Below are 25,000 nucleotides of genomic sequence, written 5' to 3' on the forward strand. Positions count from 1 at the left end.
TAGTATTCAACCAGTTGTACTCACAAACTTGTATTCAACCAGTTGTACTCACAAACTTGTATTCAAACAGTTGTACTCACAAACTTGTATTCCACTAGTCGTACTCACAAACTTGTATTCAACTAGTCGTACTCACAAACTTGCATTCAACTAGTTGTACTCACAAACTTGTATTCAACTAGAACTCACAAACTTGTATTCCACTAGTCGTACTCACAATCTTGTATTCAACTAGTCGTACTCACAAGCTTGTATTCCACTAGTGGTACTCACAAACTTGTATTTAACTAGTCGTACTCACAAACTTGCATTCAACTAGTTGTACTCACAAACTTGTATTCAACTAGAACTCACAAACTTGTATTCAACTAGTTGTACTCACAAACTAGTACCCACAAACCTAGTACTCACAAACCTAGTAACACCTTGCTTTATTTACTTAGTTACATCCCGTTCTATTCACCTACATCCTACTCACCTAACAGCACTCATCTACCAAGAGATGAGAGACAATCACGGACCATCAAAGAAAGAGCAAAGTTGCTGCACCTCTTTCAATCAAGAGCCCTTCACCCTTCCTTAAAGCCTTGAGGAAAGGAGATTCTAATGCTTGAACGACCTTTCCTCTCCCTTTCTTACCCCTTCCCTTAAACCCCTTCCATGCCCAAACTATCACGTTACGGTAATCAGATCTCTAGAGTTAACTAATACTAATTATATAGTGGAGTTCCTCTCTGGGGTTAAGTAGTTCATAACCTCTGGCCTTCCAGTAATTAGTAGCAATAATCAGGTAATTGTCTCGTAATGAGGGTTTCAGTGAGAGGAGAGATAGAGAGAAAGAGAGAGAGAGAGAGAGAGAGAGAGAGAGGGAGAGAGAGAAACAGACAGACAGACAGACAGACAGACAGAGACAGAGAGAGACAGAGACAGAGAGAGAGAGAGAGACAGAGAGACAGAGAGAGAGAGATAAAGAACTGAGCTAAGATGAGATAGACAAGAGTTCGTAGCTTGTAAATAAAAGAACTCTTAACTCTGTAAAAACCCTTGAGGTTCTTCTGGTATATATATATATATATATATATATATATATATATATATATATATATATATATATATATGTCGTGCCGAATATGTAAAACTGGTCAATTAGCAAGAACTCATTTAAAATTAAGTCTTTTCTAAAATTTTCTCTTATACGTTAAAAGATATATTTTTTTCAATAATGTTGATGGAAAAAAAATTAATTTTGTACCAAAAGGAACTTAGAAAACTTACCTAACCTTATTATAACAAGCGCAATTTATTTTAGCCTAACCCATCTAAATATATTTTAGATTTGTTTACAGTAATTTAATACTAAACAAACACAGTGAAATATATTTTTTTCGTTAGGTTCAGAATGATTTTGGCGAAATTATTGCATACACAAATTTTCACTTGTCCTATATGGCAAGATGAGCGTTGCTATTTAAGCCAAGATCGCAAGTTCTGCCTATTCGGCACGACATATATATATATACATATATATACATATATATATATGTCGTGCCGAATATGTAAAATTGGTCAATTAGCAAGAACTCATTAAAAATTAAGTCCTTTCTGAAATTTTCTCTTATACGTTTAAAGATATATTTTTTTCATTAATGTTAATGTAAAAATTTCTAATTTTGCTTCAAAAGAATCTTAGAAAACTTACCTAACCTTATTATAAAAAGAACAATTTATTTTAGCCTAACCCAACTAAATATATTTTAGATTTGTTTGCAATAATTTAATACTATACAAACACAGTGAAATATATTTTTTTCGTTAGGTTCAGAATGATTTTGGCGAAATTATTGCATACACAAATTTTCATTTGTCCTATATGGCAAGATGAGCGTTGCTATTTAAGCCAAGATAGCAAGTTCTGCCTATTTGGCACGACATATATATATATATATATATATATATATATATATATATATATATATATATATATATATATATATATATGTATATATATATATATATATATATATATATATATATATATATATATATATATATATATATATATATATATATATATATATATATATATATATATATATATGCAATAAGATCACAGTAAACACGTGATTTCAGAATATGCAAAACAACCACTCTGAAAGAATAGAGAAATTCCAAGCGCTTTCGTGACTACTCACATTATCAAGGAACTATGAAAGTGAAGCATCCAAGGAAGCTATGTAAGGGGTCTGGCCAGCACCTCACTATCAGATCCCACAACGGTTAAACACCTGACGCGCGCCGACCCAACATGGATAGGTCCTTTGCACAACTCACCCACAAACTATTCTACCCAAGAAAATTTAAAAATTGTTATTTGTCCAGTGTATTATTAAATTCTTCCCAAATTCTATTAATTATAAATGGATCTAATTTATATAAACCAAAGGAAATATTCATATTATTGTCAAAACTGCTTTTTATGAAACAAGAATCAATTATATTCCTGTCGACCATGGACTTGCTTGATACTACTTTCTCAACTTTTTGAAAATCAATTGGATGGTTAAAATCTCTTACATGAATAAATAGAGCATTGGAATCTTGTCCAGTTCTAATGCTATATTTATGTTGTTTTAATCTTAGTTCGAGATTTTTACCAGTTTGACCGTAATAAACTTTATCGCAAATTTTACAAGGAATCTTATAGACACATCCATCAGCATTTTGGGGGGAATTCTTTATCAAAAGTTTTTTTTACTGTATCAAGATTTTTGAATACAACTTTAATATTAAAAGTTTTAAGAAGAGAAGGCATATCAACCAAGTTTTCATGGTAAGGGAGAACCAACATATTTTTAGTTGAATAAGGCTGGTTGTCCCTTTTTGGATTGTAAAAAGTATTTCCAGCAACTTTAAAAGATTTATCAATTACATTTCTTGGGTATTTTAAATCATTGCCTATTTCATAAATTTTGGATATTTCCTCATCTATGAACTCAGGACTACAAATTCGTAAAGCTCTCAAAAACATTGATGAGAAAACAGACAGTTTGACTCTATCTTGATGCGAGGAATAATAGTGGACATAGGAACAGTTATTTGTAGGTTTTCTGTAAATTTTAAATTTGAATTCATTATTACCCTTAATAATTAAAACATCTAGAAAAGGCAATGAGTTATTTTCTTCAAACTCAACAGTAAAGTTTATAGAATGGGCTAAGCTATTTAATTTTCCAAGGAAATGGTGTATATCTACATTTTTGGGCATAAGACACAAAATATCATCAACATATCTGAACCATTTAGCTCTATTAGGGAGGATTGTGTTAAGCAACCTTGTTTCAAAAAATTCCATGTATAGGTTACTAAGAACAGGTGAAAGAGGATTTCCTATTGCCATACCAAACTTCTGAGTGTAAAACTTATCAGATGACGCTGAGGTTGGTTGACGAGTTTGGTAGGGTATGTAAAAGAAGGAAATTATAAGTTAACATAGGAAAGAATAAGGTGATGAGGATAACAAAAAAAAAATAGGTAATGAAAGACTGACTATCAGATTGGAAAGAGGGAGTATGGAGGAAGTTAATGTATTTAGATAGTTGGGAGTGGACTTGTCAGGAGATGGATCTATGAAAGACGAAGGGAATCATAGAACTGATGAGAGAAAAAATGTGAATCCAGCACTGAGGAGTCTGTGGAGACAGAACGTTATTCATAGAAGCAAAGAAGGGAATGTATGAGAGTACAGTTAGACCAACGCTCTTACATGGTTGTGAAGTAAGGGTGGTGAATGTTGCAACTAGGAGAATGCTGGAAGCAGTGGAGATGTCTTGACTAAGGGCAATGTACGGTGTGAATATAATGCAGAGAATCAGCAGTTTGGAAATTAGGAGGAGGTGCGGGGTTACTAAAAGTATTATCCAGAGGACTGAGGAGGGGTTGTTCAGGTGGTTTCGACATTTAGAGAGAATGGAACGAAACAGAATGACTTCTAAAGCATATAAATTTATGGTGGAAAGAAGGCGGGGTAGGGGGTCAGTCTAGGAATGTTTGGAAGGAGGGGTAAAGGAGGTTTTGTGTGCTTGGACTTCCAGCAAGCGTGTGTGAGCGTGTTAGATAGGAACTAATGTACGCCTCATCGCCGAAGATGAAGATTGTCGTAATTGCGTGGTGGTGGAGGTGGCAGATGGTGGTCTTGGTGGTTGTGGTAGCGGTAGTGGTGCATGTGGTGGGGGTGGTGATGATGGTTGTGGTAATTGTGATGGTGGTGGTTGTGGTGGTGGTGGTGCTGCTGCAACTGTTTCTCTTGCAACTGATTTTGTTGTTGATGCTGCAATTGCTGATGATGTTGCCACGAATGCTTCTATTACTTCTGCAGTTGCTACGTCTGATTCAATGATGATCCTGCTGTTGCCGTTGCTGCTCATACTACCGAGGTTGCTGTTGCTACTGTTGCTGCTTCTGCTATGGCAACTGTTGCTACTGCTTTCTTCTTCTACTACTACTACGACTACTAATACTACTGCTTCTTATCACTTGCTGCTTCTTAATATTTTTACTATTACTACTACTACTACTGGAGCTACTGTTGCTAGCACACCTACTGCTGGCTTTAATACCTTTACCACCACTGCTGCTACTGTTAGAACTATTATTGATGCCACTATTACTACTACTACTACTACTACTACTACCACTACTACTACTACTACCACTACTACTACTGCTGCTACTACTACTACTACTACTACTATTACTACTACTACTACTGCTACTATAACTACTACTACAACTACTACTACTACTACTACAACTACTATAACTACGACTACAACTACTACTACTACTACTACTACTACTACAACTACTACTACAACAACTACTACTACTACTACAACTACTACTACAACTACTACTGCTACACTTCATTACAGCAGCTGCTGTTCCTGACTCTGTATACACTTTCACGTCAGTGGTCTACTGTCAACATAGTTTACAGTAAATACGACGACTACACTTACTGAAATCCGAAACTCATTAACCACAATTAACGACACAAAAACCACGGGGACAGTTAATATAACTAATTAATGACCATTATTAAACGAGAGAGAGAAAAAAATAAACGACAATTAAGAACAGCTCTCCACATGTCCTTTGTCCCCCAGGAACGACTCCGTCGCCGCTCGTACGAAAATACTTAGTCGGGTTGTTGAAATGTTGTTCGCTGTTTTTATTTGGGTAAAGTTGCGTTGCTGCGAGCCAGGCGGAAACTGCTGTAAAACTGTGTCCTGTCAGTCAGTTTGATGGGGCAATTTTGTTGAATTATTTTTGGAACTTGGCAGTTTGAGCCTCATGAAAAGTGGCTCATGGTCTGTGTTTCGCATGACCATTTGGCAAGTGAGTCAAAATGTACGTACCGACATATTACATATATATATATATATATTAATAATTTTGTACCAGAAGAACCTCAGAAAACTTTCCTAACCTTTTAATAACAAGCGCAATTTAATTTAGCCTAGCAAGTTTTACCTATTCGACACGACTTATATATATATATATGTATATATATATATATATATATATATATATATATATATATATATATATATATATATATATATATATATATATATATATATATATATATATATATATATATATATATATATATATATATATATATATATATATATATATATATATATATATATATATATATATATATATATATATATATATATATATATATATATATATATAACGAGCACAAATGGTAATTTAAAGGCCTGGAACACCTGGTAGTAAGACTAAGACAATAAAACAAAGCAATCAGCTGGAGAGAGCAAAGACAGACAGGATGAACAACAGGGGTAGATTTCCTTTCCCACTTAATTTCAATATGTACAATGTTAATGTAATGAGATATCAGGGTAATAATAGTGCCACTAAGAGCCACTCAAGGCATGAGTGGATACGATTAGTGTCTGCGGAAGTCTGCCACTCAGCCAGTTGGGGCTCTGGTGGCCTGGTGGTTAACGCTCTCGCTTCACACGGCGAGGGCCTGGGTTCGATTCCCAGCCAGAGTAGAAACATTGGGCGTGTTTCTTTCCACCTGTTGTCTATGTTCCCCATCAGTAAAATGGGTACCTGGGTGTTAGTCGACTGGTGTGGGTCGCATCCTGGGACACTGACCTAATTTGCCCGAGATGCTCAGCATAACAAGTGGCTTTCTATGTAGTAGTATGTCATTGTTGTCAACTAGGACTGTATACCATGTACATATACTTGTAGTAAATAAAGTGACGTCACCTTGGCTGATGTAGCCGGCTTCTACGTGAATGGTCGGTTGAACAGGATAATAAGCTCAACAAAACTGCTACACTCTGAATTGCCTGTTCAACGGTCGATAGGACTTGCCAAATGATTGTGTAAGAAAAGTCGAATGAAATGTAACATACTTGACGTATACCGAGTATGTTACATGGGTGGTAATTTATTTTAAAATGGTAATATATTTAAAGTTGTGGAGCTCCTCAGAACATTCACAGGACTCCAGGATGTAATAAGCTCTGGATAACAACGTTAGTAACTGCATGGAAACGTGGCAGCCCTGGAACTCTAGTGGTTTCCATGAGCTTGGAACCCAACTGTTGGAAACAATTTACGGCACTTTTCCCCAGGGACCAAAGATTTCCTTTTAATACATTGTTCGTTTTCCGCTGAGGTAATGTGACCCGAAAAAAAGAAAACACATTCGCCATCTATATTGAACCACCGTCTTGCCAGAAGGTCGCTGACATGACAGTACAGATCTCTGATTAAATTGCATCGAGGTGATACTATCACCAGCAGCTGAGCACTATTAATTACCACTAAATAGAAAGCAGATGTCTGCCGTTCTTCCATGGATGTAATTTAATTGCATGGGCTCGGCTGGCAGGCGGACCTGGGATGCCGGAAATAAGGATCATGGTTCTCTCTCAACTGGGAACTGGGTGGTAGCAAACTTCTCTTGATGACTTCGTTGACTTCTTTGTGATTAACATGTCATCTTTCTAACTTACACAGTTCAGATTGTGTAGATCATATAGTCGCTTACCACTTTGACACTTGTACTCAGTGTGAATTGAGGCAGCAAGGCGGAGAGCCACTGCGAAGTGAAGGGTCTGTGGGTCATGACTTGTGCTAGTCAAGAAACAAGAGGTTTTATGAGGTCTTTTGGGTGAAGTGCACTTCTAGGTAAAAGGCGAGCTCTCTCTCTTATCCTGTAACAAAGCTGCCGAAATCCTTTCTTCTATGAAACTAACCCAGGTAGACTGTTTACGGACCAGAGTCTAAGTTGATATAGTGGTCTGGGCTGCTGGTGCCGCTATTGTTTCTGGGGTCTTATACTCCTGCTAAATTACTTAGAAGTTCATAGGATTCATTCGAGGCAATCTGAGATGTAGTACTAATGTCTACCTCGCCTAATCTCACTAAAAGTTTTGCCTGCACCTATTACTGTTAGTTGTGGCAAAGGATTAGGATTTTTCTAGCATGCATTTAAGCAGAGTCTTAAAATCAGTTAGAAGCTGATAGAGTAGTAATGTGTGTGCAAGAACTGATCCATTTTGACTAAATTTTAAGTATTAGCATTTTCCGATTTTAACAAAGTTTCTCTGCATATGAGGTTAGTGATGCATACAAGTGCTGCGTGAGTGCTACTTCACAGCCTTATGGAATCCAGAACCCCCATTTAAAATGGCTTAAACATGGCAGCTTCATCACAGTTCATTGCCCTCACTGTTGTCCTGGTATCAACGTCACGGAGAAAGTTTCCTGCAGCTATGATTCTGATATCTCTCTTTTTCTTTCTCAGTGCACAGAGGGATGTTTCAAAATCAAGAAAGGTCTAATAGTCTCAGGAACATCACTGGCGAGGCACATTCTGACGAATTCTATGAGATTGGACACAAGACGCTCTGCAACATCTTTAACTGTTGAACTGAGCATTTGTCTGATATAATGTGGTCTCAATCCCTTGTAATCACTCACAGATCCTGGTGGGAAGGACATGGCTGCTGGCTCTTAGACTGCGTAATAATTCTGTTCTGGAGGCATATTTCAAAATGTTAAATAAAAGTCAAACATGTCTATTTAATGTAGTTGTTATGATATTTGGGAGGATGTTTGCCGCCCTATAGAACGTGGGCTGGAGTGGAATCTCTCGAGGGACGATTTTATCATGCACTACTCCTACTGTTGTGAGGATTTCCGAGGAGTCATGGTTTTCACTTCTCTGGCATGCGTTTCTAGCATAGAGAGGAACGCTGACCAGATTATCATCTCTAGGGAATAACCACGCAGGCATTGCTGAATGCTGGGAGACGGAGAGACAGGGAGAGAGAGAGCTGGAGAGAGACAGGGGAGAGAGGGAGGGAGGGAGAGAAGGAGACAGACAGGGGATACAGGGAAGGAAAGAGTGAGGGAGGGATGGAGGGATGGAGAGAGGGAGGGAGGGAGAGATGGAGGGAGACAGAGAAGGAGGGAGAGAGGGAGTTTGGACGAGGAGCTACATTTACATGTTAATTACCGCTCTTTGATCTCCTGGGATCCGTTAATTTGGCGTCAGAGTTACGCAGTTTTATCGCAACTTTTGAGAGGTAAACGGCGGTGATACGCAACTTACGGGGAATGGGCGAGACCTTGTGTGTGTGTGTGTGTGTGTGTGTGTGTGTGTGTGTGTGTGTGTGTGTGTGTGTGTGTGTGTGTGTGTGTGTGTGTGTGTGTGTGTGTGTGTGTGTGTGTGTGTGTGTGTGTGTGTGTGTGTGTGTGTGTGTGTGTGTGTGTGTGTGTGTGTGTGTGTGTGTGTGTGTGTGTGATTATAAATTTGTGATTATTTCTAATTACAATAGTGATGATTTCATGTTGTCTCGTCACCGGTGTTCCCACACCTATGTGTAGATGCCTTTCATTACTCTAACTTTGTGGGAAAAAAACTCCAAAATTACAATCTGCAAACAAAAATACAAAATGAAATATTCTAAAAAAAAGTTCTCATGATCAAACACTATGGAAGCCAGAAAAGAGATAAAAAAAAGCTTGGTAAACCGATATGCTTCGCTCAGTCCACTAGGCATTTCGTTCAGAATTATCTGGTGCTTCAAATAGGGTTAACTCAATTGGGTTTTACTTGCGTCAGTAATAGACGTTAGTGAAGGGTGATCTTTGAAGCTGCTTACTTCGTTAGCTACACTGCCAACGCTCTACGTTGATCACTGGTTAAGTACATAGTGAGTACTCTGCATTAATCACTGGTTAAGAAGATGATCAGTGCTCTGCATTAATCACTGTTTAAGAACATGTTCATTGCTCTGCGTTAACCACTGGTTAAGAACATGATCATTGCTCTGCATTAATCACTAGTTAAAAAAATGATCAGTGCTCTGCATTAATCACTTGGTAAGAACATGATCATTAATCTGCGCCTAGTACAGAATCTTGCAACCCCTACTGTCAAGCTGGTGCGAGATACGGCGAAATGCTGTAAGCTTCCTGGCTGCCTTGTTTGCAAGATTTACAAAGTGGTTCTTCATGGTCGGTTTGGAGTCATATTTCACCCCAAGGATATCAACTTCTTCCCCAGGTACCAACACCCTCCCATTCATCCTTACTACTGCACCAGCATTACCATCATGGTGCCTAGAGATCATCATCATTTGTGTGTTCTCAGGTGCAAATGTTACTTGCCATCTATTTCCCCAAGGTGATATAGCTCTTAGCTGGTGATTGATGTAGCTTAGAGCAGCTGGCATTTCTTCTCTGAGATAAGTGAATGTCAATGTACAGTCGTCTGCATATGCATGGGATTCTGGGATGAAATGAAGAAGGTCATTGAAGTAGACATTCCATAACAATTGCCTCAGCACGCTTCCTTGTGGAACACTTGCCCCAATAGGATGTCTTGCTGATTCCGTTCCATTGAGAACTACCCTTAGAGATCTACCATGAAGATAATCATTGAGGAGACATAGCGTAGAGCCTGCAGTTTCCAGAGCTTGCAGTTTTGCTAAGAGGCCCTGGTGCCACACCCGGTCGAAAGTAACAGCAATGTCCAGTGCTACCACAGAGCTGACTTTGGATTCATCCAGTGACTGATGCCGCTTAGTGGAGAGGTTTAACAAGAGATCAGCAGCAGAGTAACCTTTCCTGAAGCCATATTGACGATCACAAAGTAGTGAGTGGTAGTCAAAAAACTCTGTCATTTGTCTTGTGGTTATTGTCTCAAGGATCTTGCCAGTGATTGACAGGAGTGACACTGGTCCGTAGTTGCTGATTTCTGCTCTGTTCTTCTTTTTGTGAACAAGGACTAAATTTGCCTGTTTCCACAGAGAAGGCCATTTATACTGTACTAGGCAGTGTTGAAAGATGCGAGTCAGAGATGCTGCACATCTTCTCAGCAATCTTGGGCGCAACGTGTCTGAGCCTACAGCCTTTTCTTTGTCAAGCGATTTAAGAAGGAAATGCATCTCCTCTTGCCTTATTGTCACCACTGACAGTTTTGACACAGTTCTTGCAGCTAGCCAAGGAGGGTTTCTTGCTGGATCAGGAACTTGCATTTTGGTAGCAAAGTGTTCAGCAAAGAGGTCTGCCTTCTCTTGACTACTAGTAGAGGTGGTCCCATCCTGTCAATTAAGAGGTGGAATGAGTTCATCAGGCAGATAACCTTGTCAGTCCTCTCTCTCTCTCTCTCTCTCTCACACACACATACAGACTCCACCTCTCTTCCACAAGAACTGAAGAGCAAATTACTGTCCAATTTTTTCCGACACTCTTAAGTGAACGTCGAGAAGAGAAGATCATTTCTCGAGCATAAAAGAAAAAAAAATCTCAAGCTTAGAGGAAAAAACTTTTCTTAAGTTAGAGAGAGGACCCTTTCTCCAGCCTAAAGGCACAAGAGCTTTTGACAAGCTTACAGAGAAACTCTTTCTCAAATTGAATGGGACTTCGTTCTTCAGCTTAGAGGGTGGAGGAACTTTTCTTAAGCTTGAAGAGAAAGTCTCTCAAGCTTGTAATTAGAAAGTGTAAAAAAATAAATAGGTTAGTGAGAAAATATTTCGTTAGTTTACTACCCTTTTTAAAGCTTACAGAACAACGCTTTCTCAAAGGGAAAAAATAATTTATCAGATATATAAGAGAGATCTTTTCCAAACTTGCTGGATAAATCTTTCCCAAGCTTACAAACCCACAGGATGAATCAGACAAAACTCACAGGACAAATCTTTCCCAAGCTTAATTCATAAATCTTTCCCAAGCTTTATTCATAAATCTTTCCCAAGCTTAATGCTTAAATCTTCATTCACAATCTTACTGGATAAATCTCTCGTCACTAATGTACAATAGCCTTGTACAGTTGAGAGGCTCAACCTCACTATAAATTCATGTTCTTCTTTCATTTGTGTATCTACTGAAGAGGACCCCAGCAGGGGGTCGAAACACACAGACCAATTAATTACTGAGTTTCTGTCTTCATGTGGGTTATTACTAAGCGCACACGCACAAGCACACAAACACACACACGCACTCACACACACACAAACACACACACACGCACACACACACACACATCAGGACAGGACAGATCAGACAGGTCTACAAAGAGACCTGGACAGGCTTGACGCGAGGTCCAGCATCTGGCTTCTCGAATTTAACCCCGACAAATGCAAAGTCATGAAGATCGGGGAAGGTCAAAAAAGACCTCAGACAGAGTATAGGCTAGGTGGCCAAAGACTGCAAACCTCACTCAAGGAGAAAGATCTTGGCGTGAGTATAACACCAAGCATGTAGATGGAAGCCCACATTAACCAGATAACTGCTGCAGCATATGGGCCCCTGGCAAACCTGAGAATAGCGCTCCGGTACCTCAGTAAGGAATCGTTCAAAACTTTATACACTGTGTACGTCAGGCCCATACTGGAGTACGCAGCACCAGTTTGGAAGCCACACCTGGTCAAACACGTCAAGAAATTACAGAAAGTGGAAAGGTTTGCAACAAGCCTCGTTCCAGAGCAAGGGTTAATGGAAATCGGTATGAGGACAGTGGAGGACAGGAGGGTCAGGGGTGACATGATAACGATATACAAAATAGGGCGTGGAATAGATAAGGTGGACAGAGACAAGATGTTCCAGAGATGGAACACAGAAACAAGGGGTTACAATTGGAAGCTGAAGACTCAGATTAGCCAAATAGATGTTAGGAAGTATTTCTTCAGTCAAAGAGTTGTTATGTAGTGGAGAAATCTTGCAAGTGTTGTAGTGGAGGCAGGAACCATATATAGTTTTAAGACGAGGTATGATAAAGCTCATGGAGCAGGGAGAGGAAAGACCCAGTAACGGTCATTGAAGAGGCGGGGCCAGGAGCTAAGTCTTGACCCCTGCAACCACATGTATGTATGTATGTATGTATGTATATATATATATATATATATATATATATGTATGTATGTATATATATATATATATATATATATATATATATATATATATATATATATATATATATATATATATATATATATATATATATATATATATATATATATATGTCGTGCCGAATATGTAAAACTGGTCAATTAGCAAGAACTCATTTAAAATTAAGTCCTTTCTAAAATTTTCTCTTATACATTTAAAGATATATTTTTTTCATTAATGTTGATGTACAAATTTATAATTTTGCACCAAAAGGAACTTAGAAAACTTACCTAACCTTATTATAGCAAGAACAATTTATTTTAGCCTAACCCAACTAAATATATTTTAGATTTGTTTACAATAATTTAATACTAAGCAAACACAGTGAAATGTGTTTTTTTCGTTAGGTTCAGAATGAATTTGGCGAAATTATTGCATACACAAATTTTCACTTGTCCTATATGGCAAGATGACAGTTGCTATTTAAACCAAGTTCGCAAGTTCTGCCTATTCGGCACGACATATATATATATATATATATGTATGTATATATATATATATATATATATATATATATATATATATATATATATATATATATATATATATATATATATATATATATATACATATATATATATATATATATATATATATATATATATATATATATATATATATATATATATATATATATATATTATATTATATATATATCACGTATATTATATATATATTATATATATTATATACTATATACATAATATATATATATTATATTTAACACGTCGGCCGTTTCCAACCGAGGTAGCGTAACCCAGAGAGAAAGAACATTCCAAGGTGAAAGAAAAAAAACCTTTGATCATCATTCAGCACTTTCACCATCACTCATACATAATCACTGTCTTTGCAGAGGCACTCAGATGCGATGGTTTAGACGTCTCTCGAAACTGTGTGTGTACTCACCTATTTGTGATTGCAGGGGTCGAAACTCAGCTCCTGGCCCCGCCTCTTCACTGTGTGTGTGGATGTGTGTGTGTGTGTGTGTGTGTGTGTGTGTGTGTGTGTGTGTGTGTGTGTGTGTGTGTGTGTGTGTGTGTGTGTGTGTGTGTGTGTGTGTGTGTGTGTGTGTGTGTGTGTGTGTGTGTGTGTGTGTGTGTGTGTGTGTGTGTGTGTGTGTGTGTTGTAAGTGTGTGTGATTGTGTGTGTGTGTGTATGTGTGAGTGTGTGTGCGTGTGTGTGTCTGTGTGTGTGTGTGTGTGTGTGTTTTGTGTGTGTGAGTGTGTGTGATTGTTTGTTTGTGTGTGTGTGTGTGTGTGTGTGTGTGTGTGTGTGTGTGTGTGTGTGTGTGTGTGTTTTGTGTGTGAGCGTGTGTGTGTGTGTGTGTATGTGTGTGTGTGTGTGTGTGCGTGTGTGTGTGTGTGTGTGTTTTGTGTGTGTGAGCGTGTGTGTGTGTGTGTGTGTGTGTGTGTGTGTGTGTGTGTGTGTGTTCGTGTGTGTGTGTGTGTGTGTGTGTGTGTGTGTGTGTGTGTGTGTGTGTGTGTGTGTGTGTGTGTGTGTGAGTGTGTGTGATCGCTTCACATGTAAATACCCTTAATAAAATTGTTGAAAATATCTAAAAAAACTTAATTTACTATCGACTCTCTCCTTTCCTTTCTTTCTCGCTGTCCCTCCCTCCCTCCCTCCCTCCCTCCCTATCTCTCTAACTCCCACACCTTTTCTTCATTAACCTACCCTGTATTTCCTCGCTCTCTCTGCTTATTATCTTCCCCAGTCATGTGGCCATTCCTTTCCTCTGCTACAATTCCTTAAGTGGGACTTCCATCACCGCACACTTAAGCACTTGAGAACCGTCTCGTAACTTTCTAAGTGACAAGTGGTATTTGCTGCGTAAATCAGTAGAGCTTATGCCAGTATTATCTCATGGCTTACGGCCGCCATGGAGAGCCTTGGGCTATGCTTGTCGGAGTCGGCTACACACCAGAGGCTGGTGTCTTGACGTAACTAACCAGCGTGAGTGAGTGCCACACACCAGAGGCTGGTGTCTTGACGTAACTAACCAGTGTGAGGGAGTGCCACACACCAGAGGCTGGTGTCTTGACGTAACTAACCAGTGTGAGGGAGTGCCACACACCAGAGGCTGGTGTCTTGACGTAACTAACAAGCGTGAGTGAGTGCCACACACCAGAGGCTGGTGTCCTGACGTAACTAAACAGCGTGAGTGAGTGCCACACACCAGAGGCTGGTGTCTTGACGTAACTAACCAGCGTGAGTGAGTGCCACACACCAGAGGCTGGTGTCTTGACGTAACTAACCAGTGTGAGTGAGTGCCACACACCAGAGGCTGGTGTCTTGACGTAACTAACAAGCGTGAGTGAGTGCCACACACCAGAGGCTGGTGTCTTGACGTAACTAACAAGCGTGAGTGAGTGCCTCACACCAGAGGCTGGTGTCTTGACGTAACTAACCAGCGTGAGTGAGTGCCACACACCAGAGGCTGATGTCTTGACGTAACTAACAAGCGTGAGTGAGTGCCACACACCAGAGGCTGATGTCTTGACGTAACTAACAAACGTGAGTGAGTGCCACACACCAGAGGCTGATGTCTTGACGTAACTAACAAACGTGAGTGAGTGCCACACACCAGAGGCTGATGTCTTGACGTAACTAACAAGCGTGAGTGAGTGCCACACACCAGAGGCTGATGTCTTGACGTAACTAACCAGCGTGAGTGAGTGCCACACACCAGAGGCTGGTGTCTTGACGTAACTAACCAGCGTGAGTGAGTGCCACACACCAGAGGCTGGTGTCTTGACGTAACTAACAAGCGTGAGTGAGTGCCACACACCAGAGGCTGATGTCTTGACGTAACTAACAAGCGTGAGTGAGTGCCACACACCAGAGGCTGATGTCTTGACGTAACTAACCAGCGTGAGTGAGTGCCACACACCAGAGGCTGGTGTCTTGACGTAACTAACAAGCGTGAGTGAGTGCCACACACCAGAGGCTGGTGTCTTGACGTAACTAACCAGCGTGAGTGAGTGCCACACACCAGAGGCTGGTGTCTTGACGTAACTAACCAGCGTGAGTGAGTGCCACACACCAGAGGCTGGTGTCTTGACGTAACTAACCAGCGTGAGTGAGTGCCACACACCAGAGGCTGGTGTCTTGACGTAACTAACAAACGTGAGTGACTGCCACACACCAGAGGCTGATGTCTTGACGTAACTAACAAGCGTGAGTGAGTGCCACACACCAGAGGCTGGTGTCTTTACGTAACTAACAAGCGTGAGTGAGTGCCACACACCAGAGGCTGGTGTCTTGACGTAACTAACAAGCGTGAGTGAGTGCCACACACCAGAGGCTGGTGTCTTGACGTAACTAACAAGCGTGAGTGAGTGCCACACACCAGAGGCTGGTATCTTGACGTAACTAACAAGCGTGAGTGAGTGCCACACACCAGAGGCTGATGTCTTGACGTAACTAACAAGCGTGAGTGAGTGCCACACACCAGAGGCTGATGTCTTGATGTAACTAACAAGCGTGAGTGAGTGCCACACACCAGAGGCTGATGTCTTGACGTAACTAACAAGCGTGAGTGAGTGCCACACACCAGAGGCTGGTGTCTTGACGTAACTAATCAGTGTGTGTTTGGCAACAATTTATAACCACAGGTAAGGGACTACATTTCGCTCAGTGCGAAGCGTTGTCGAAACGAAAACACGTTGTGCAATTTGTCGTTTTATGCTCTTGATCCAAGGAATTAAAGCTACTATCTCTTTTTTCCATTCGAAGCTGATTACTCCCTTCTCCCCAAATACTGTTTCTCCTTTACAGATTTAATGCTCTTTTCTTGAATGTAAATAATAATAACAATACATTTAGTAATTAATAATAATAACAAAAATAATCATAATAATGATATATGTGATAATTAATAATAACACTAATGCATGCGATAATTAGTAATAACAATAACAACAACAACAATAATAATAATAATAATAATAATAATAATAATAATAATAATAATAATAATAATAATAATAATAATAATAATACATGTGATAATTAGTGAACTAGACTAGAGGTGTACATAACATAGTGCTTAAATTTAACATAATATTTTGTGTCTCGCTTTACATCGTTCTGAAATTTACGTACTGAACTAAGCTGAGAAATTAACATGTTAAACAAAGTTCAAGACAAGTGAAATCCATTGCTGCTAGTGAAGGGATTTTGATCCAAGAAATTTCAGCTATCCTTCTCTTTCTAAGACTGACCTTGATAATTGAGATTATTTAAAAGATACTGGATTATATGTATTTTTTTCGGCAAATAATTCCTAATTTATCAAAGGAATTTTCAGAGCGTCATCAGGTTAAAAGTACAAATTCCTACCTGGTAAATTTTCCCCTCCTCCCCCCGCCGTCCAAAATTAATTAATGTCAAGGCAAATTTCCATTAATGCGAATTTAAATCAGAAGTGCAGTTGATGCAGCGCGGAGAAATATTTGCAAAATATGTCACTTCCACACACATACACACACACACACACACACACACACACACACACACACACACACACACACACACACACACACACACACACACAACAGGTCACAATTGGAAGTTGAAGACTCAGATGAATCAAAGGGATGTTAGGAAGTATTTCTTCAGTCATAGAGTAGTCAGGCCGTGGAATAGCCTGGAGGGTGACGTAGTGGAGGCGGGAACCATACATAGTTTTAAGGCGAGGTATGATAGAGCTCATGGGGCAGGGAGAGAGAGGACCTAGTAGCAATCAGCGAAGAGGCGGGGCCAGGAGCTGTGACTCGACCCCTGCAACCACAAATAGGTGAGTACACACACATACACACACATACACACACACACACACACACACACACTCATACACACACATACACACACACACACACACACACACTCACATATATATACACACACACACACACACAGTGATAGAAAAGAAGGCGAAGGTTTGATACACGAACGCGGATGGAATAACGAATAAATATAAGGAGTGGCATGAAAGTATCATTGAGAAGTCCTCAGACATCATAGCAGCCACAGAAACGAAATTCACTGAGGCAATAGCAGTGGCAATCTTCCCACCAGGATTTCAGATCCTGAGGAAAGACAGGGGGCAGAGGGGGGGGGGTAAGGGATGCACTGCTTATAAAAAATCGATTGGGATTTGAGGAAATGGAAGGCATAGACGAGATTGGAGAAAGGGATTACATGGAAGGTACAATTCAGTCTGGGGAACATAAGGTAGTCATTGCAGTGAAGTATAACCCACCACAGAACTGCAGGAGGCCAGGAGAGGAATACAAAGAGAACAACAAAGCGATGGTGGACACACTGGCTGAGGTGGCAAGAAGAGCTCACCCGAGCAGAGCAAAGTTACTGGTTATGTGCGATTTCAACCACACAGAGATCGACCTGGAAACCCTGGAGCTACACGGGGGTCCCGAAACATGGAGAGCCAAGATGATGGTTGTGGTACCGGAAAACCTCATGCATCAACATGTCAGGGACACTACCAGAAAGAGAGGGGATCTCGGATCACGAGAAAAACATGTAGCTCAGCTGCATGCGTGATTCTTGTAGGATCGCTGGCTTAAGTGATAAGGCGATGCGTACATTGTGCTGTCTCTGGAGGCGGTATAAGGTTCGTAGGGTCGAGTCCTGGCCTGCCGAAGTTTGGCAAATGATATATATATATATATATGTATATATATATGTATATATATATATATATATATATATATACATATATATATACATATATATATATGTATATATATACATATATATATATATATATATATATATATATATATATATATATATATATATATATATATATATATATATATATATATATATATATATATTGCAAAAAATCGCACACAGGCGATCTTAACTATGCAAAACAAGCCATGGGGGGGGGAATCTTTAGCTCAAGTACTTTCACACTTCTCAGTGCTTCATCAGGAGCTCTGCAATGTTGCAAGATTGCAACTGAAGGAGTGAGAATAAGTTTTTTTCTCAGAATAGCGCAGAGTGGGCCTGTCGCCTCCTCCTGGCTCTCTTAAAATGTGACCAGCGGTCAGCATCACATCCACCACTGCCACCATCCCCCGTCCCCTCCCCATTTGGGGTAAGAGGGTTTTGAGAAGTCAAGAATTTTTAAATTAGGAGGTATAATAATCCGCTCTAAGCGTTTTCTAATCGTTTAGAACAGGTCCTATGACTCGAGAAAATACGGGTCTCAGTGGATATTATATATATGGATTGCTATTATTCTGTGTAACCTATTTAATTAATAAAAGAAACGAAATGAATGTGCTCTTTGTCTGTTTAAAAGTCCTGCTCTCGAATGTTCTCAATGGTACTGAGACGTATCCTTTATATTGTCTACCATTCTCTTCAGTATCGATTATTGCCTTATTTGGGATTCTTCTATACCTGTCTAATAATATTCTATGATTCATATTTTTACTTCTGGTATCCTTTAACCCACTACCTATGTAATCAGGTAATCTTGTCAATGTATGGCGCTATCACAACATTATATAACATACATCAACTGGCGTAGCATGGTGTTTTGGTGCGTAGACAACTTGTCGAGCGTCAGCAATCCATCATGAGACCGCCTGGCATAATGAGCAATCCTGTGATTTTGTATAGCATTGTTGTTTAAGGCTGTGTACAATAGACTCTACTAGATAGCTATCGAGCCTGTATAACCCAAAATTTGCCTTAATACAGTATTGCTGCTATATTTTGAGAGAGAAGATTCATTTATGATTCTTATAACGACAGAACTGTTTGGTACAATAATTTGGGCAGCCAGGAGGAGGCGACAGGCCCACTCTATGCTATTCTGAGAAAGAAAACTTACCCTCACTCCTTCAGCTGCAACCTTGCAACATTGCATAGCTCCTGATGACGCACTGATAAATGTGAAAGCACTTGAGCTAAAGATTTCCACCTCCTGTAGCTTGTCTTGCACACACACACACACACACACACACACACACACACACACACACACACACACATATATATATATATATATATATATATATATATATATATATATATATATATATATATATGTATATATATGTATGCATATAAATATATATATATATATATATATATATATATATATATATATATATATATATATATATATATATACATATATATATATATATATATATATATATATATATATATATATATATATATATATATATATATATATATATATTTATATATATATATATAAACAAAATACATTTACAGAAAAAAACATGAACATGAATACAATGGCACAATGTATCAAAGATGATGAATTTCCTCCAGCTCCTCCGAGGCTGGACGTGAACCAAGTATGCAGCAAGCATTTCCCCTCTGGATGGCGACGCTGAGGCGCTGGAACATGAAAGTGGCTGCCCTGGGGTCCCTGGTGGTGTCGATGAGTCTGGAACCCAATTCTTTAAGGAAACGTGTGGCATTTTTTCCCCATGATCCCAAGGTCTCTGATCCCACTGGGACAAATTGATACTGTTGGCTAATGTCCCTGTACTTGCTGATCTTGTACTCCTCCCTGTGGTCAGCAGCTCCTCCCTGTCGCCCCACACTGTGATATATATATATATATATATATATATATATATATATATATATATATATATATATATATATATATATATATAAATATATGTAGTGCCGAATAGGCAGAACTTTTACATTAACATTAATGAAAAATATATATCTTTAAACGTATAAGAGAAAATTTTAGAAAGGACTTAATTTCTAATGAGTTCTTGCTAATTGACCAGTTTTACATATTCGGCACGACATATATATATATATATATATATATATATATATATATATATATATATATATATATATATATATATATATATATATATATATATATATATATATGTTTCTTAACATTAAATGAAGAAGAATCTACAATTTACTTAAAAAATATTTTGCATGGGAAGGCTTAATTTCTTAGACTTGTCGATTCTTTGATGTGTTTCCTTGGAAGTTTTTCATCAGCAAGTCAAGCAGCTTGTTCCTTTATGTCTCTGGGCTCTTATGGGAGGGAGGTCTTAGTGTTCCCGTCCAGCATCACTAACGTTGAAATCGCCTTTGTACAGTATTATTAGTCTAGCCCTGATTCTTTTAGCTGCCTCTGTCTTATTTTCTTTTTTGTATCTAGCTAAAATGCTTTAATTAGTAGTTAAGAAAAAAAGGAGGCATTACTGAGCAGCAATTATCGAAACAATTCGTTCTGTGAACACCTTCAACAAGTTATAAACTGACTGAGCTCTACATGTTTCGAAGCTTTGTTCAAATGTAACCGTGAGGGGCTGCATATACATCTTCTTCAGTTATATTTTTACTAAAGCTGCTTTATTTCTCATACATTCTAGTTTGAGTTAAACATCGTTTGGTGGATTGTAGAAGCTAGACCATAGGATCATTTATTGCTAGTACCATCATAAGTTGTAAGGATGCAAGAAGTAGAATGAATATAAGCTAATAAATAATTCAACACACAAAACTGCAACACGTCTCTGACTCCACTAAACTTGCCATTGCAGAGATTGTGCTGCCTCACTAATTAATGCGGCGCATGTGATTGTCTGTTGCTCATCCGCACATGCACGCAGCTTGGGGAAGGATGGGGGGTGGGGAAGAAACTGGTCTAGTATCCCATCTTACTTCCCTGTCTTCACTAGATTATTAATAATCCTATTATTTCAATGGGTGAACCGGTATGCTAGATGAAGGTCCAGGTGAGATGAATATAAGCTCTGGTGTTGGGTCATCATATGACTAAGACCAGCGTCAAACACTTGTCTTGTTTCCTGACGAATATTTGGAAAATTTAATCCAGTGTTAACTATCCTAACCCAATCTTACATAATCTAACCCAGTCTTACGTAACGTAACCCAGTCTTACATAACATAACCCAATCTTCAAAAATAGACTCCCTTTTTATAAACTTCTCTGAATTTTTTTTTTTAATTTTTAAAGATTATTTCATTTTCCTTTCTGCCTAAGTACTTTCGTTTTTTTGTTTATTCCCACAATCGGTTCATAAAAACATAAGAACATAAGAAAGGAGGATCACTGCAGCAGGCCTGTTGGCCCATACTAGGCAGGTCCTTCACAATCCATCCCACTAACAAAACATTTGCCCAACATAATTTTCAATGCTACCCAAGAAATAAATAAGCTCTGACAACTCTATCCACTCATTTAAAAGTCCCACTCAAATCCATCCCCTCTCACTCACATACTTATCCAACCTAAATTTGAAACTACCCGAAGTCCTAGCCTCAATAACCCAACTAGGTAGACTGTTCCACTCATTAACTACCTTATTTCCAAACCAATACTTTCCTATGTCCTTTCTAAATCTAAACGTGTCTAATTTAAATTCATTACTGCTGGTTCTCTCTTGGAGAGATATTCTCAAGACCTTATTAATATCCCCTTTATTAATAGTCATCTTCATAAATTTAGTTCATCAATATTTATTTACGTCTCTTCTCTCATCTTCTATCCACTCATTACTGATTTCTTTCCAATTATTTTATTTGTGTTACTTTCATCGTAGTGTGAGTCAAATGTATTATGTACAGACGAGTATAATAACATTCTTGTATATTAACATGTGTGTATAATAACATAGTATATTAACATATTAGTATATTAACATACTTGTATACTAAAATACATGCACATTAATATACTTGTACATTAACATACTTGTATATTCATATACTCGAATTTTAACCTTCTTGTATATCTTGTATATGGTATTATATTTAGAAAACGTTTCGTACAGTCTAAATGAACGTCATTAAGTTTTAGGAATATTAAAAATTCATTTCTGAACCTGAAAATATTTGATTATTATTTATTTTTTTCACTAGCAGAACTATCACGGGTTGCTAGTTATTTATTTTATGTCTGCCTTTACCCTCACTCCCTCTATGTAAATTAAGGTTATGTCTGCCTTTACCCTCACTCCCTCTATGTAAATTAAGGTTATGTCTACTTTTACCCTCACTCCCTCTATGTAAATTAAGGTTATGTCTACTTTTACCACTCACTCCCTTCGTGTAAAATTATGTTATGTCTACCTTTATCCTCACTCCTTGAGTGTAAGTTTTGAATGGATCTCAGACTATGGTCAGCCTCGGTGAGTCTGGTTGATTTATGTTTTAGACACATTGATTACACGAGGATCATTAAAACTGCCGCATGCTTCGTGTTGTATACCACCAGTAAGGGATACTTTAAACCTATAGAATAGGGATCGAAGTAAATTCTCAGTGTATATACACTGAGATATATATTCCTCTCGGTGTACACATCGTTGTTTGCTGCATGATGACTTTATGCACTGGCTAAATGCACTTGAAACTGCTGTGTGTTAAGCAGACTTATATCCTACTGCGGTACATTAAGTTTTCCCGTCTGTTCAGCATTTCATACTTTTCAAAAAAATCACCATCACTTCATCTATTCTTTACATTTATTCATCACGAAATTCCGACTTTTTTTTTACTCCTATCCTACTGCACGTTTGTTGACTTACTCACCTATTTGTACTCACCTATTTGTGGTTGCAGGGGTCGAGCCATAGCTCCTGGCCCCGCCTCTTCACTGATTGCTACTAGGTTCTCTCTCCCTGCTCCATGAGCTTTATCAAACCTCGCCTTAAAACTATGCATGGTTCCTGCCTCCACTACGCAACTTTCTAGGCTATTCTACGGCCTGACTACTCTATGACTGACGAAATACTTCCTAACATCCCTTTGATTCATCTGAGTCTTCAACTTCCAATTGTGACCTCTTGTGTCTGTGTCCCATCTCTGGAACATCCCGTCTTTGTTCACCTTGTCTATTCCGCGCAGTATTTTATATGTCGTTATCATGTCTCTTCTGTCTTACAGTGTCGTCAGGCCGATTTCCCTCAACGTTTCTTCGTAGGACAATTCCCTTAGCTCTGGGACTAGTCTTGTTGCAAACCTTAGCACTTTCTCTAATTTCTTGACGTGCTTGACCAGGTGTGGATTCCAAACTGGTGCTGCATACTCCAGTATGGGCCTGACGTAAATGGTATGCAGAGTCTTGAACGATTCTTTACTGAGGTATCGGAACGCTATCCGTAGGTTTGCCAGACGCCCGTATGCTGCAGCAGTTATCTGATTGATGTGCGCATCAGGAGATGTGCTCGGTGTTATACTCACCCCCAGATCTTTTTCCTTGAGTGAGGTTTGCAGTCTTTGGCCATCTAGACTATATTGTGTCTGCGGTCTTCTTTGCCCTTCCCCAAACTTCATGACTTTGCATTTGGCAGGGTTAAACTCAAGGAGCCAGTTGCTAGACCAGGCTTGTAGCCTGTCCAGGTCTCTTTGTAGTCCTGCCTGATCCTCGTCCGATTTTATTCTTCTCATTAACTTCACATCATCTGCAAACAAGGACACTTCTGAGTCTATCCCTTCCGTTATGTCATTCACATATACCAAAAACAGCACAGGTCCTAGGACTGACCCCTGTGGAACCCCGCTTGTCACAGGCGCCCACTCTGACACCTCGTCACGTACCATGACTCGTTGTCGCCTCCCCGTCAGGTATTCTCTGATTCATTGCAGTGCCTTTCCTGTTATGTGTGGCTGATCCGCTAGCTTTTGCAGTAACCTCTTGTGAGGAACTGTGTCGAAGGCCTTCTTGCAGTCCAAAAAAATGCAGTCGATCCACCCGTCTCTGTCTTGTCTTACTTCTGCCACCTTGTCATAAAGCTCCAGTAGGTTTGTGACACAGGATTTTCCCTCCCTGAAACCATGCTGGTTGTCAATTATACACTTGTTTCTTTCCAGGTGTTCCATCACTCTCCTCCTGATGATCTTCTCCATGACTTTGCATACTATACACGTTAGTGATATAGGTCTGTAGTTTAATGCCTCATGCCTCTCTCCCTTTTTAAAAATTGGGACTACATTTGTGTGTGTGTGTGTGTGTGTGTGTGTGTGTGTGTGTGTGTGTGTGTGTGTGTGTGTGTGTGTGTGTGTGTGTGTGTGTGTGTGTGTGTAAATCCCACACATATACGAGTCCTGGATCCGATTTTCGAGATTAACAGAGCTCGTGATCTGGAAAATTGTGAAATATTTTAATCCGAAATAAAGTTTTAACCTGGCCGAGTATTTCTGTATTGCCAACGTAGGGAAAGTGTGAAATGGCTCTTGGGAAAAATAAAGTGACCCCCCCCCTTTTTTATCAAGCCAGCCAGAACATTTATTCGAATGGTGTTCGTAGACAAGTGTATTTACTAGATAGACTTCTATTAAGGATCATTGATAAACATTAATAGTGTCTGAGTGAATGCTTAACTACTTGCACTACCCGATTTGTGCATGGATGGTTCGAGTCACGGTTCCCGGTTCCGTCTCAAACTTTGTTTGGCTGCGTTTC

Source organism: Cherax quadricarinatus, chromosome 19, assembly GCF_038502225.1.
Source record: "Cherax quadricarinatus isolate ZL_2023a chromosome 19, ASM3850222v1, whole genome shotgun sequence".
Lineage (NCBI taxonomy): Eukaryota > Metazoa > Arthropoda > Malacostraca > Decapoda > Parastacidae > Cherax > Cherax quadricarinatus.